This window comes from Juglans microcarpa x Juglans regia, chromosome 4D (assembly GCF_004785595.1).
Source record: "Juglans microcarpa x Juglans regia isolate MS1-56 chromosome 4D, Jm3101_v1.0, whole genome shotgun sequence".
Taxonomy (NCBI): Eukaryota; Viridiplantae; Streptophyta; class Magnoliopsida; order Fagales; family Juglandaceae; genus Juglans; species Juglans microcarpa x Juglans regia.
The window spans coordinates 18,358,443-18,375,809 of NC_054600.1; positions in this window are offsets into that span (position 1 = coordinate 18,358,443).

The window sequence follows — 17,367 nt, forward strand, 5'->3', positions numbered from 1 at the left end:
AGGAATGGAACCTTCCAGACGGTTTCCAGAAAGATAAAGATAAATTAAAGAAGTTAAGTGACCAATTTCTTTGGGAATAGAGCCTGAAAGTTGGTTCTGGACAAGGTACAACGCGGTAAGATTTTTCATATTGCCAAAAGAAGTCGGAATAAAACCGTCTAACTGATTTATTGAGAGATCAAGCTCGGTGAGAAACTTCAGGCTACCTATATCTTTTGGAATAGAGCCTGAAAGTTGGTTCTGCTGAAGGTACAACATGGTTAGATTTTTCATATTGCCAAAAGAAGTCGGAATAAAACCGTCTAACTGATTTTTTGAGAGAGCAAGCTTGGTGAGAAACTTTAGGCTGCCTATATCTTTTGGAATGGGGCCAGAAAGTTGATTATTGTAAAGATACAACAATGTAAGATTTCCCAAGTTGCATAAAGAAGTTGGAATGAAACCGTCTAACTGATTTGTTGAGAGATCAAGCTCGGTTAGAAACTTTAGGCTGCCTATATCTTTTGGAATGGGGCCAGAAAATGTATTATTGTAAAGAGACAACAACGTAAGATTTCCCAAATTGCATAAAGAAGTCGGAATAAAACCGTCTAACTGATTTCTTGAGAGACCAAGCACGGTGAGAAACTTTAGGCTGCCTATATCTTTTGGAATGGGGCCAGAAAGTTGATTATTGTAAAGATACAACAATGTAAGATTTCCCAAGTTGCATAAAGAAGTTGGAATGAAACCGTCTAACTGATTTGTTGAGAGATCAAGCTCGGTTAGAAACTTTAGGCTGCCTATATCTTTTGGAATGGGGCCAGACAAGAAGTTACTAGACAAATCAAGAAAAGTGAGTTTGGAAAGATACTTAATTTGATGCGGAATGGTCCCAAAGAGAGAGTTCACAGAGAGGTCAATACGTACAAGATTTGAGAAAGACGAAAAAGAAAATTCGTGAAGCGTACCTTTTAAACCAAAGCTGGTTAAGTTAATTTGGATGACACTTCCGACAGGGTCGCAAGAAATACCGAGCCAAGTGCATGGAATTGTATTCAGGCTTTGATTTGCAGAAGAATTAGTTTGACTATTTGGATGGAAAGTCCATGAATATAGGCGGGACTGGGTTTCGTTTTGAAGGGTGTTTTTCCATTTCAGAAGAGCAGCAGCTTCTGAGGTATTTGAGGATGAAAAAACCTGCTGAACATACAAGACAAAGGAGATTAGCATGCATACTTTCACAACGATTGATGATGCCATTCTTTATGGTTTGTTTAATGTCTGATAGTTCATGCCTAATTTATAAGCACATGCATCCCTATCCTTTTTGCCTTTCCTCTTCTACGTGCCTATCATCTCAGTTGTCCTTATTTCGAGGAAAGGAAAAGAAAAACGCGCTTTTGGAAAGAAAATGGTTTATTCAAAGTCTTCTCCACTTCTCTAGTGGAAAAGCAGCTTTCGAAGTGAATAATGGGTTGGAAGAAGGGAAAATGCTAGTTGAACCGATAAAAGTAATCGATTGAATTTTTTATTTTTAATTTTTTTCTTATTTAATGGTTAAGGAATTGAATATTACTGAATTGGCATTTTTTTATTTTTTAAAAATGTTTAAAGATGTATAAAAAAATTATTAGAGAAAAAGAAGGAAAAAAAATACATTTATACTTATGGGTCGAGTTCTTCGATTAAAATTTTAGAAAATAAAAAAGAAAAAGTTGAATAAAAATATTATAAAGTTATAATATTATTATAATATTATTTTCGTATATTATTTTCGTTTTCATATTTGAAAAAATTGAATTTTTTTTTTATTTTATTTTGAAGTTTAGGAAAGTTATAATAATTAAGTAATGATTAGATGAAAAAGTTAAAGGTTTGAAATTGAAAAGTATTTGTATTTATGGTATTTAGATATTGAGATGAGATGAGATGGAAGCATCTCTCTATCCAAACCAAGACTTAGAGTATCTCAGATGATCTGCGAATTGTAGTAAAATAATTTGTGAATAATAGTGCAAATAGTAATAAATAATTTATGAAAAGTGGTAAAATAATTTGAGAATATATGAGAACAGTTATGTTCCTCCAAACAGGCCCTAAAGATGATAGAATTGAAGATGAATAACAGCATGATCTTCTACATGACCCTGGCGATATTATTGTTGTCTTGCTTCACTCTGTTGCTTTGTAACGGTTTTATTTTTTGATATGCTATCAGCCTGCGGCTTCTTGGGCTTCCTTCGTAAAGCATTTTCAGATTAAATAAACATTATAACACTTTTTTGGTGCAACTTTTTTTGTTTTAAGAAAAATAAACGTTGAAGGGCACTCCTTCCGTTAAAACATGACTTGAATCCCAAAAATAAATGTAGTATATATTCAAGCCTGCGTCCAAAAATCAAGAGAGAAACTGATGAAGGTAAAGACGTTAATACAGAAAACACAAACCGATTGAAGCTTGGACTAATTAGAAAGAGACGGTTTTTCTTTTCAAATCAAAGAAATGCAAGTGTTTTTCTTGCTCGGACTAAACAGGGAATCTTTTTAATATTAAAAAAAAATGAAACAACTTGAAGGTGATATTTGGGTCCTCTTGCCACCCGGCCTAAGCAGGCCCAGCTTACCATTTTGACCTGCAAGGCCCACAGGAGCATTATATCAACATGGGGGCAACATCATTCACAAGGTGATAACATCTCAAGATGAAGGCAGTTATCCTGAGATGGATAATCCCTATAAATCATAGCAATTATCTCCTTCTCCTTTGTTAAGGGATAGTGGGAGATAAATGCAGGGAACGGATGATTATCGACTTCCTAGACACTCCTGTATTTCTATAAATGGTACATAAAGGTAATAAACAAATGTTCTCTTGAGTATTATTAAGATGAGCGGTGCTACTCTACCGCTCAAAGTAGCCCACTCCAAATGACCGCTAGGCCAAAATCACATTTTTATTTTTTTTCAATTTTTTTATCCATATTTTTTTATCATTTTAAAATAGTTTTAAAAAATATAAAAAAAAAATATCAATACACTAATAGTCACTTCCTTAACTATTAAGTAAAAAAAATTAAAATACATGAGGTGTCAAAATGAGGAGACAAATTGAGTGAACAAAGTAGCATTTTTCTATTGAGATATTATATTTTGAGACTATTTCTCTAATTTAGGCATCAGATTTTATCCTGAGCAACCAATGCTGCCATCAGTTTGTTCTTTGTAGGTCGTTCGAGTGGTTGATTGTGTGAAACACGCCCCTTACACAACTTAAAGAGCAACAATCAATCTAACGTAACTCCCAAACTTAATAACTCAATTAATGAATTTCAAAATCCACCATTAATAGACATTAATTAATGTAAACAGGTTACAAATATTCTACTTATTAAAAAATGAGAAATGATAGTTGCAGCGCAAGTGCAGTATAATCACTTTGAAAAATATGAATAAATACGGGATCCATTTGAAAAAATAATAATTTTTTAATAGTTGACCCCATTCTTTTTTAAAATAATTATACGATACTTGCATACTCCATAACTATATGTAGCATTACTCTTAAAAAATATCCTTGTCTAGTGGAAAAGTACATGCATCCCTATCATTCTTAATTGTTCGTTTAATATCTGATAGTTCATGCCTTAATTTATAAGCACATGCAATATCCCTATCATTTTTGCCTTTCCTCTTCTACGTGCCTATCATCTCAGTTGTCCTTTTCAAGGAAAGGAAAATAAAAACACGCTTTTGGAAAGAAAATAGTTTATTCAAAGTCTTCTCCACTTGTCCAGTGGAAAAGTAGCTTTTGAAGTGCATAATGGGTTGGAAGAAGGGAGAATACTAGTTGAACCTATAATAGTGATGGATAGAATTTTTTTTTTTTTTTTTTTTTTACTTAATGATAAAGGAATTGAATATTAATGAATTGGTATTTTTTTATTTTTTAAAAATGTTTAAAGATGTATAAAAAATTATTAGAAAAAAAGAAGAAAAAAAAACTACATTTACACTTATCAGTCGAGTTCTGTCTCGGTCCTTGTAGCGCAGTACTAAAAGAAGTAGGGCTTATCAATGTATTGGTGACGACTGACACCAAAGTCTTCAACCCTCAAGATATATCACATGATAAGTTTTCTACCCTCACGTAAGTTGAGAATACGAGATAATATGAGTTGAGATAGTTTGTAAATAATAGTGAGATATCTGAGTTGAAATGAGATGAGTTAGAAATAGTTTGAGTTAAAATATTTTATGGAGTTTTGGATATTAAAAGAGAAAAAATTGAATAAAAATATTATAAAGTTATAATATTATTATAATATTATTTTTATATATTATTTTCGTTTTCATATTTGAAAAAATTGAATTATTTTTTTGTGTTTTATTTGGAAATTTAGGAAAGTTATAATAATTAGATAATGATTAGATGAAAAACTTGAAAATTTGAAATTGAAAAGTATTTGTATTTATGGTATTTAGATATTGAGATGAGATGAGATGAGACGGAAGCATCTCTTTATCCAAACCAGACCTTAGAGTATCTCAGATGATCTACGAATAGTAATAAAATAGTTTGAGAATAGTAGAGAACATGTATGATCCAAATAAGCCCTAAAGATGATAGAATTGAAGATGAATAGCATGATCTTCTACATGACCCTGGCAGTATTATTGCTATCTTGCTTCACTCTCTTGCTTTGTAACGGTTTTATTTTTTTTTTATGTGCTATCAGCGTGTGGCTTCTTGGGTTTCTTTCGTAAAGCATCTTCAGATTTTTTTTTTTTCTAAGCAAGTAAACTTCATTAGAAAAGATGATACATGAGAGCATTAGTATTGGTTTCATCAAATTCATCTTCAAAATTTGATAAAAAGTACATATTTTCCATAAATTCAAAACTTTCTTATCCATAACCCCACATTGGATTAGCTATTAGATTCATCAAAATAATAATATAATATTATTTTTTAATAATAATATTTTTAATTTTTTATTCATATTTTACAATTACACTAACCATATATACATTAATATGGCCAGAAAATAAAACCACCATGCAGTAGTATTAGTAAAAAAGGTACTCAAAAGAAAAGATGAAAGAATTACATTACACAAATTATAGGAAATGTAATGAATATATTTTATAATAAAATAATATGAATAGAGAATGAATAGTGGGTCTTCAAATATAGAGATGAAGATGAAGGTACTGTAGTTCAAAGCTTGAGCTTTGATAGTATACCGAATCCAATGCCAGCATTTTAACCCCCAAATCATCAAATTTTGATGAAAACTCCCTTTTGATGAGACCGATGCTGGTGCTCTGAGGAGGGGTTGGGGTTCCCCATCAAACACCCCAGAACAATAACAGCAGTGTAAAGTAGTGGATAAAAAAAAAAAAAAAAAAAGGGTTTTTGCGACCAATTTATTAGTCTTCACCCATGTCCTACAACGAGGACGTTGTCTTAAAAGACAGTAATAAGCTGTTTGCAAAACTTTACAAACAATGGAACCACCGCTGGAGGCGATGGAACCTCCACTGAAAGCAATGAGAGTGGCGGGTGTACTGTTGTTTGTTGTCTTGAGATAATTTTTTGAGAGATCCGCAATCCCTTCTTCAAGATTACAGGTTAGGGAAAGCGATAATATAGTAGAAAACATAGCATCGGGAGGACTAGTCTGCAGCTAGTGATCATCTACGTTCCCGCGCTCCTGTGATGGCTTGTGGCAGCCACACGCCGGTGGGATGGAGACGGGGTGGCTCAGATCTGAAAGATCTCGGCGAGATGAAGCTGCTAGTATGATGCATGTAGTCGTCAGAGGCGTCGGTGCGCGAGGCACGTGAGGAACACACACTGAAACAAGCCGCACGTGAGGGCCACTCACTGAGCTTTTTGGCTAGACTCTGCTCCGTCCCAATAGATCGACGGCTATAGGATGGGGTGGTGGGGTGCGTGTAAGCGGATGGCAGCTAGAGAGTAACAGATCTAACCAAAACCGAACCGGTGGAGGGAGGAAGGAAAAAATACTACCTTGAAAGTGTATGCACAATGCGGAAATGGAAAGGAGAAGGAGAAGGAGAGGAGGGTAAGAGCCACAGCTCCACCCTTCTCTCCGGCAACGGCTCTCACTGAAATGGAGTTTTCTAGGAAAAAGGAAGAGGTTTTCTCTCTAAGCTAACTGAGCTTATCACATTTGTAAAGCATCTTCAGATTAAATAAACGTTATAACACTTTTTAGGTGCAATGTTTTTTTTTTTTTTTGTAAGAAAAATAAACGTTGAAGGACACTCCTTCCGTTATAACATGACTTGAATCCCAAAAATAAATGTAGTATATATTCAAGCCTCGCTCCAAAAATCAAAAGAGAAAACTGATGGAGGTAAAGACTTTGGGGCTTCCTTTTCTCTGTATGCGGTTTTGACAAAAGAATCAATGGGCAATTAAAAGAATTAAGGCAGTCATTAACAACGTTAATACAGAAAACACAAACCGCTTGAACGACTAGAAAGAGACGGTTTACCTTTTCAAATCAAAGAAATGAAGTGCTTTTCTTGCTCCGACTAAACAGGAGGATCTTTTTAATATTATAAAAAAAAAATGCAACAACTTGGAGGGGATATTTGGATCCTTTTGCTACCAGGCTCATGACTGATAAGCAGGCCTAGCTTACCATTTTGACCTCCAAGACCCATGGGAGCATAATATCAATAAGGGGACAACATCATTCACAAGGTGATAACGTCTCAAGATGAATGAAGTTATTCTGAGATGGATAACCCCTATTAATCAGAACAGTTATCCACTCCTCCTTTGTTAATGGATAGTGGGAGATAAATGCAGGGAACGGATGATTATCGACTTCTTAGACACACTCCTGCATTTCTATAAATAGTATATGAAGGTAACAAATAATCCCGTGAGTATTATTGAGATATTATATATTGAGACCACTACTCTAACTTAGGTATCAAAGTTTATTCTGGGCAATCAGTGCCGTCGGGTTGTTCTTTGTAGGTCATTCGAGTGTCTAGTGGTGTGAAACACGTCCTTTACACAACTTAAAGAACAACAATCAATCCAACGTAACTCCCAAACTTAATGACTAAATTAATGAATTTCAAAATCCACCATTAATAGACATTAATTAACATAAAAAGGTTACAAATATTCTATTTATTAAAAAATACTAAAATAAAGAATTTCACAATCTGAAATCCCAAATCAAGTCTCGAATTCGTTATGATTTCTATGTTTATGCTATTTAAGCTACAATTTGCTACGATTCAGCATCCAAAAACATAGCTAGAAGAATCATAAAAACAGCAACAAAATTGATAATACACATTAATTAATAACGTAAAAAGCGATGAGAATACATTGCTTGAAAGTATGCCTTAAAAAAGGGTTGAAATATATATTATTTAAAAGGGAAAAAAAAAAGTCAAGAGACCCGTATTCAGAGAAGATTTTCAAGTATTGAATTTCCTTATTCAGATTTAACTAAAGACAAAGCTTAATTTGTTATCTTCTTTTAACATACCTCAATGCTATATTTGGAGTCAACAAGACTCCAACGCTTCATACTGATGTCTTTGTCCAAAAATACAAATGACATAAAATGCATTTTTAAAAATGACAGGACAAGGACGAGAACGTAATTGCGGGAAATTGGGAGGGGAAAACCAAGCCGAGAAACTGTGGCAAGAACTACAAGCACAGAAGAGCTGGAGCTCTCTAAAAGTGGAAATCACAGATTCAGTAATGCTACATACAGTCGTGGAATGCGCAAACGCCGCGCAGTCGTTTTGAAAAAGAGTGGGGTCTACTGTTAAAAAATTAATTTCTTTTCATATGGGTCTCATATTTATTCACTTTTTTCAAAACGACTGCACAGTACTTACACATTCACGGCTGCAAGTATCATTTCTCATCACCAATTACACCCATTGTTCATTGAAAATCAAAACAAAACCCATGTACAAATGGCCACAGCAGAGACGACCACTTCAGATTTCAAAAGCACGTGATAAGCGAAGCAGCTCCGGCCCATAAATTAACCAGAAGGGTCCATGTAAGTAATACCCAAGCCCACTGTTAAGCCCAAACCCAAGAGATTAACCCAGCCTGCCGGATTAAAAAGTAGAATAAATAAAACACCAACAGTGCGGTTTAAGCACTTCTAGAAGAGAGTAAAGCTGAATTGTTTTCCTATATTATTGCCGTAAAATAGAAAATACAATTGAATGAGTTTATATACACATGCAAGGGTATAAAAAGAATAACTAACATATCTAAAATGTTAAGTAATACAGAATAAATATGTAAAGTCTAATGATACGCCCCCTCAAGATAGAGTGTGTATGTTAATGACACCCATCGTGCAGAGATGCATAGATAATTAGTCAAACCCAAGGGCTTTTGTAAGGATGTTAGCCAGTTGAGTGAATGAAGAAACATGCAGTGTTTTGACTCGGCTAAATTGAAGTCTCGAACCAAGTGACAGTCAATATTTATATGCTTCGTACGCTCATGAAAGACTAGATTGACGGCAATGTGAAGGGCAGTATTGTTGTCACAAAAGAGCAAATAAGAAGATGAGATCTCGACTAATAAATCTTTGAAAAGAATTGAGGGCCATAATGGTTCAAAATAGGTTGATACTATTGACCTATATTCTGCTTCTGCTAATGACTGAGACGCAATAACTTGTTTCTTAGATTTCCAAGAAACTAAAGAATCTCCAAGAAAAATGGAAAAATCAGAGACTAATCGACAAGTATCTAGGCAACCAGCCCAATTCAAATCACTAAAAGCTCGTAGTTGCAGCTTAGATGAACTAGGAAAGAAAAGGCCTTGTCCAGGTGTGGATTTAAGATACCTCAAGATCTTCTGAACTACAATAAAATGAGGTTGACGTAGCTGAAAAGGAAACTGACTCAGAGTGTTAACTGAGTATGCTATGTCAAGTCTGGCAATAGTCAAGTACAACAGTCTGCCTATAAGTCTTCTGCAAGATTTGGGATCTACAATTAACTCTCTATCTGATTTGGAGAGTTTTAAATTCTGCTCCATAGGAAATGTGGAAGGCTTGGTGGCTAACTAATCAGCAAAAATCTCCAAGGTATATTTGCATTGGCAAATGGAAATGCCAGCAGTGACTCAAGCCACTTCAAGACCAAGAAAGTACTTGAGGTGTCCAAGATCCTTGAGCTTGAAATTGGATTGTAGAAACAGTCTCAAAGAATTCACAGCATTTAAATCATTACAAGTAATGACAATATCATCCACATATACAATAAGAGCTATGAATATGGAAGAATAGGATTTTGTAAACAAAGAATAATCTCACTTTGATTGAGTAAATCCATATTCTATAAAAAAAAAAAAAAAGGAACTGAAAGGTTTCCATTCGAACGGGTTTTTAATGCGAAACTTTTTTGTCTAAAAAACCCTCGTTCAAACGTTTCGATTGGTTCCATTCAATTTCGTCTCTAAAAATAATTTTTTAAGATGTCTCTATAAAATTTTTGAGACGCTCTTTTTAAGACAAAATAGAGATGAAATTTTTTCATCTCCAAAAATATTTTGGGACGAAATTTGAGTTTTTAAGACAAAGTTTTTTGTCTCAAAAAACTCAATCCCCTGTAGTGTCAGTACTGTACATGAACATGGGATCTTTACGTTTTACCATGGAAATGATCATGACAAACTATATGGAAGGAGAAGATGATTACACGAATGATTTAATACCATCCTCAAGAGAATTTGAAGGCATATTCCTTTTCTATTTTTTAATGTTTACATGTTATTTTAGCCTTGTGCAAGTTGTTAATTTGATCTTTTATCGATAAATGAATTTTTATTTTGTACTAAACACTATATCAATACAGAAGGAAAATCATGTTATGGGTCCCGGCACATTGTCCCCATAATAGTCCCCATAATAGGTCTCGATTGTTTTTTTTTTCACTTAATAATTAAGGAATTTTTTTTAATGATATTGTGAATTTTTTTAAAAAATATTTAGAGTATTAAAAAAAATAAATGAAAAAAAAAAGTACAATAAAAAAAATATTAATAAAAAAAAGGCACTTCACGGGACAGTAGCATGACCCATCACACAAAGGATTTTGGTCATTAGAGCTGTGAAGGAAAACAAAAATGAGAAACCGAGTAGTTCTGCTTGTAACTGTGGCTATAATGAGAATGACACTTTATGGGAGGGCCTACCTTGTTAATATCACGTTCTAAAATGGAAATTTATCAACTGCTATTTGCAACTCATAAAACTTAACTTTCGGTAGTGAGAAGCGATGATTTTAAATAAAAATTATATATTAAATAAAATATTATTAAAAGATTATTTTTAAATATTATTATTATTATTTTAAGTTTTAAAAAAATTAAATTGTTTATTATATTTTGTATAAAAAATTTTAAAAAATTATAATAATGAAATAAATTGAGATGATTTCTTAATACAAGCGGCCTTAGATGTTTACTGTTACTCTATTTCATTGCTTAAAGACTATTTCCATTGCTTTGATTCGTACTACTGTTATTAGACTATTCCCAACTTGCAGGTTCGTGGCGTACTGTTATTAGACTATTATGTAATTTTTAGCATTTTGACCTTGATGATGCATTTCCACTATTGATTTGAATTTATGGTTTCTTGCACCCGGGAAATCAAGCACTCGCAAGACGCGTGCGTTTCAAACCAGTCAAGTAAAACAAACTCCACAAAACAATTTTCCATGTTCATCTTACATATACTATAGATTAGTCTCTAAGATAAGAATCTTCCCTAAAGTGGGAGAAGTTCATCCTAGGTGCCAACATGAGCACACAACACATTGTCAAAACTTCACTTTGAACACCGCCTCAAAATTGAAACACTACTGAAAAGATAAAGACGAAAGTTGATAATGCTTTGCCACGTAGCAGCATCCTTAAGTGTGTTTCTGAGTGACTCCAAAAAATCATATTTCATAAATAAACCGCTTTGGAACGTTCGGTTCGTTACTTAGGTTGGCAAAATGCATATTTAAAATTTAATTAATATCATATTTTTTTATATTTATCTATTTTATTTAAGTTCAATTCTCATATTGGATTAGTCATTTACTCTATATAAAATAATAAAATATTATTAAATTAATAATTTGTTTATTTAATTTATTTGTATCACATTTTATAAATCTACCAATTTAATATTAATAATAATTATATTCTAATTAAATTAATATTAAAAAATCTTATTTTCAATGGTCATTTAATACTAATAACCAAATATTGAGATTAAACTTATCTAAAATTCTATCTAAATTTCTTATTCACTAATCAAATATCTAATATTCTATCTAAATATTCACTGACCATATTTTCAATGGAGTGAGAAATTATTATTTTAACTTTTGGTGAATCAATTTGGTTCTTCAAATTTGACCAATCACTGTAACAGAAATCTAAATTGTTTTAGAGATACTCAATCTAACGTGGAGTCTTTTTAGTACAATTTATCTAAATTTTGACCAACCTTCAACTTTTTACACAAGCCAATACTAGTGCTCTTAGGCTTTAACATCCCCCAATAAAAAGTCCTCACATCAGCAATTCTACACAATATCCTAAGACTCATCACACCCAATAATTCCACCAATTTTGAAGGTTTTGTCTCTGTTCCTCTTCAGCTTTATTATCTATGAAGTTTGGAGACTCGCCGCAAATTCCAAACCAGTCCCAGGCCAAAATTTTATCTCATTCCACTTTCTTGCGCTCCAAACATCCCCATTTTGACCATTTATATATCTACAATGGAATCCATATATATTAGGAGTTGAATACTAGAGATAAATGAAAACAAAAGAAAGAAAAACACGACAAACTATGAAAGAAAGGACAGACGTGAAATCTCATATAAAACCCTTTGTCTGCTTTCTTCATTTGGCTCTCCCTCTCAGTCAATTTTCTACGGAAGAATTTTGATATGGGGCTGCGTTCAAGATTTGAAACTTCCATTGTATAATAAGCAGAGGCTTCAACCTCTTCTTCTCAGAAGAAGATGGCTCTGCGGGAAGAAGAAACCCAACAGCTACAAAACTCTCAAATGGTCCTTGATGGTCTCTTCTGTGAGGAGGAGAATTTTGAGGAAGAAGGGAGGAAGAATGCCGATGAGAATGTGAAAAAGGGGAGGAGGATTTTTGGTTCTGGGTTTTGAGAGAGGGGAGGCTTTTTTGTTCCCATGAGTTGTACCTTGTGGTGCAGTCATATTAAAGATGAAATGGGAGGCCTACGTGGCACTTACTCATTGAAGAACTATTATTTGGGAGAAAGCAGACCGCTCGGCTAGAAATTTATCTCTTTCAGAAATTGATCGCCACGGCCCACACCACACATTTTGTTCAAATCTAGTACAGTAGGAAAAGCCCCAACCCCTCCTGATATTTTTCTAGACCCCAACCTTGCAAGGGTCATTAACTTCATGGGGATACCAGCCACTACCCCAAGTTCCTCCCATACATAGTGTCTACTGGTACCATCTAAAGCCTTTCACTTTTGTGGGCATAATGTCATAATTACCATGTCCTCCAAAGAGCTTGGTTAAATAGAATTAGATTTCTGATCCTTATTCCTCCTACTTCGATTGGAGAACATATCTTGGTCCACTTCATGACGGGTATAGATCTAGTTCTTACCAATATTAGATCTAATCATGTTTATGGATTTACCCTAAAGTCCAATTGTAAATAAATCAAACCATCGATCCATCAAATAGCTCCCAAATAACCCCAAAATATTATAATTAAGTATCACTCAAGGGTTAATGAGCATACCACCAAGATACTTAGAATTTGCATTTTCGGATTGGTATTGCATTCAAATCATTGTGAACTTAACCATGAGGATTTCTCAAAACAGTTATAGCCCCAGATCATCTCAAAACAGTTTGCGAGTGGTTGCGAGTTTTACGTCATTTTATTTCCGTTTGTATGCTGCTCTGTTTTACGTGTTTTGCATGCTTTGTTTTTATGGGCATGTTCTGTTTTACGTGTAAGTTGGTTTTCAATTGTTAGCTACTAGTTTTCCTTTCAGTTCGGGTTTCTTGTAAGTGGCTTACTTATTTAAACAGCCAAAGTTATCAATGCAAGTATCAAGAAATCAATTGTTATTCAAACCGTGCGGTACTTTCTCACCCGAAGAGAAAACAATTTACGTTCGCACCAGTAATATTTGTTGGGACCTATCATACATCAAATCTGGTATCTCAGTCCTTGTCCTATATCAGTTTGGTAATATCTAAAATGACGGCTTGGGAAGAGTTGGAGATGCATCCTCGAGAAAAAGTGCTTCAGGAAAGACTTGATGATGAGATCTTTTTTTCTTGTAATTGACTCTACAAGAAAATTAATGATAAGTATCTAGAGTTGAGTAGTTGAAAATAAATGCATGGCAGTTTCTTGATTTCAAGGTGGGCAAAGATCTGAATGTCAAAGGAGATGTCTACTATGCCATCTTTTTATCAGCAACAAGTTATTTATACGACAATCATCAGGGGTGAAATTGGTCCGGGTCGGTTTGATTTTAGATAAATTTTGGAATTGAATCGGTATATACCGGTTTTGAAAATTTAAAAACCGATACGGATCAATTCATCACTGAAATTGTAAATTTCAATTTTTTCAATTTCGATCCGGTCCGGTCCAGTTTTTCGATTTACCGTGTAGATATGTGACACTATATAAGTTTAGTATGATAATTTTTTCAGTACTAAACTTAATAGTTACAATTTAGTATTTATTATTAACAATTACTAATTCATTAATGTTCAATTATACTAGTATAGTATATGTAATGTCTAACTTATTAGTGAGATTAATAAACTTGAATAATAAGATTAAAATAAGATAATTAGTGTCTAATTATATTAGTATAAGTAGTGTCTACTTACATTAAATGTTATATTAATTTTATGTTATAAGATTAATAGATTTGAATGATAAGATTATAATTTTATGTTATATTAATTAACAATTTATAATATAATAATATAATATAAAAAATTAAAAACCGGTTTTCACTAATTTAGGACGGATTTCGGCTCTTAAGAACCTTACTGCACCGGACTAGTTACAAACTTTTTCGAATTTTTTTTTTTTTTTCCACACTCTAACCATCATGTGGGGAAACTTCATAAAGATTTTGAGAGCTGCCAATAAAATGAAAGAAACTGTGATTTGTAACTCAAAACAGCAAACTGAAAAAATAAAGAAAACAACTTTTGATGTGAAAAGGCCACGGGAACACAACATAAGAGTATTTTCAAGATGGATGTAAACAACAAATTCTTTTAAGGTTTTGTTCTAGTGAAGAAGACATCAAACTAGCTGTTGATCAACCTGCAGCAATGAGGGAAGTGAAAACCAAGCAATTTAAGGAGTCAAGGACTGTATTGTTGTTTTTTTGGAAAATATTTTACCATCTTTACATGAGTACATAATTGATCTAGTCAAGTTTTCAAGCTATCTCGCGAGTACATAGAACATTTTTTAAATATACGTAATGAAGTTTTATTTTTCATAGGTAATCAAGAAGTTTTATTCATGAGAAAATAAAGCATAACCCAAGTATACGGAATATACATAGAAGTTTTTATTCATACATTGTCCTCTCGCAATTCTCGAAGTTTTTATCATTTATCTCTCTCCAAATACACTAACACATACATATAAGGGTCATCTGTCAAATTGCTGCCACTTGATGATTGCCTTGGAAGCCTCTTCAACTTGCTAGAAAATTCACCAAACTAGAGGCATTACATATGATACTCTAATTCCCACAAAAAATCATCTCACATGGTCCTGGCCACCTCACAATATAGAAGCGGGTGATCGACTGATTCCTCATTCTTCTTGTACATACAACATAAATCCAACATCATTGCACGATGTATCCTCAAATTGTCTAGCCATCACAAGAATCTTGCTTAGGGAGGCTATCCAAACAACAAAATCTGCTTTCAAATGAGCTTTCATCTCCCATATATTCCTCCGTGGAAAAATGTTCATGCCTTGACTAGTTATAACTTGGTAGAACGATCTAACTATGAATCTACCTGTCTTGGAGGGACTCCAACTAATGTCTATAGTTCCTCGGTCAATCTTACGAAATAGAATAAAATAATGAAGTTGGTAATAACCTCCAAACTCCCACCCCTGTGATAGAAACCTACATTCCATTGATCAGGGGAGCCACTAGAAAAGACCAAAAGATCCACAATTTAGGCATCCTCACCTATACAGGCTCGAATATGAAGCTTTGTTCACTGCACCATTTGCCATGCCAAGATTTGACTCAAAAAGCATCATCCACTTCAATATGTTTGAATGTCTTAGAAAAATCTCACATCCTTTTCACTATCCTCCTTAAACTTCCCCGATCTTTGAATCTATAACCGTCTTCCTTGTGGCCCTCTTTCTTGTTGGTACTGGCTAATGTGTATTCAAAAGAGCTTGGTTGAATTTTATCAAGTTATGGCTCCCAAATCCATCCCCCAATGGTTAGCAAACTGTGGCGCCCTCGACCCCCACATGTTATTTTTATGGAGTTCGTGACACCGGGATGATGACCACACGGATCACGCACCCCAATAACACTGATGCTCAAAGTGTACAACATACATAAAATGTACAGTAAATTTTTTTTTCGCAGCGGAGGAAATTAAAGGGTCTTTCTTTATTAAGTACCAGAATTGTTCATAAAACAGCAAAATAACTTTACAAATATTTTACAGTCTTCCGTCGTCAGATAATTTAAAGAAAGCAAATAACATAAAGGAAACAAGTCCCAAAAACGCTGAACAACAAAACAGCGACTTAAGCTTCTGGCGGAGTCAGTCCTTCAGGTACATACTCGGGCTCTGCGTCAAACTCTACGGCACCATAAAACGGAACCGTAGGGTAAACACCACTATGAGATTATGACATCTCAGCAAGTAATTAACAAAATAACACCCAAGAGATTTAAAACATATCTTTACAACACGTGTTTCCATGCAGACAAATAACCAATTACATTTCTTTCCCAAAAATATCATTTGTATTACTATACCTCGAAAATCCCATTTTGTGTCCCATTCATATTTATTAAGAATTTACGCATGCACCACGGTCTCCCCTATGGACCGTTCGCACACCCTGGCTCTCTTCGTCACATCACGGGTAACGTCCGTGCATGAGACTTCGTAACGAGCGATGCTCAGTTCCGCGCCCAGCGCGTACATGGCCAAGCATCCTCTAACCTTGCTAGCCAAAGGTCACGGAATCGGTACGAGAGCGTTACCGTCTCGTCCGTTCCCGTCGTCGCCCTGCGACAACTCAGGGGATGTCACATCAGTCTGTTACGCTCCCGAGTGACCAGAGGAGCTCCACCGAGATAATGCCCCATCTCGGCTTGGGGTCGTGATACACACGTACTCACGCCATTAATGACAATAGTCTCAATTTCAATAGACAACATGACATCACAGCACAGCACAATTTATTATAAACGATAAATATGCATTGCAACAGTTTATTGGAATAAATATTAAATATTTTATTTACAAAAATAAACCTCCATTTACAATTTATACAGTTTCACAAATACACGCCTATTCCCGTTCATCACTCCGGCCCAAGGCCCAAATCCAACAACTCCAATTTAAACATACCCAACACTTCAATGGCTCAAGGCCCAATTTCCAACAAACCAACAGTTCAATAATTTACAATGAACAACAGTTATAAAGTCAATTTAAATCACTTGAATTTTCGATGGAAAATTACATACACACGATGAAATTGATAAAAATCTGGAAGATCAGGCGAAAGGAAGTTCAGCCAACAGCGACGGCGTCACACGGCTGAAACCGTTTCTCTCAACTCACGGTTTTGAACAACACAGATGAAAAACTTAACAACAAATCCCAACCAAAATACAAGATTTGGAAGCTCAAGAGTTCGGCAACTACACAACACCACACGGGTTCAAAACCCAGAAATTTTCCGAGAAATTGTTCTCGGATCACACAAAAATCCCGATTTGTTTAACACAAACAACACCAAACACACACCCATGGAGATCCCTAAACCAAGAGAAGCCATGGCCTATTTATAGGCCAAAAATGGCGGTTCGCATGGCGTGCGTGTCGTACGGTGGAGGGAGGAAATAACGGCAGCATGCCGTGGAGGAAAAGAGATCCTCTTGCGGACGCGTGGCACGACGGCACTCACGGCAGCCATGCCCGACGCCACCGAGGAGCTTGCGGAAATGGTGGCGACCGTGCGATGCCACGGGTTTGATGGCAACCTTCGGGGTGCATGCCGAACGACACGAGTAGG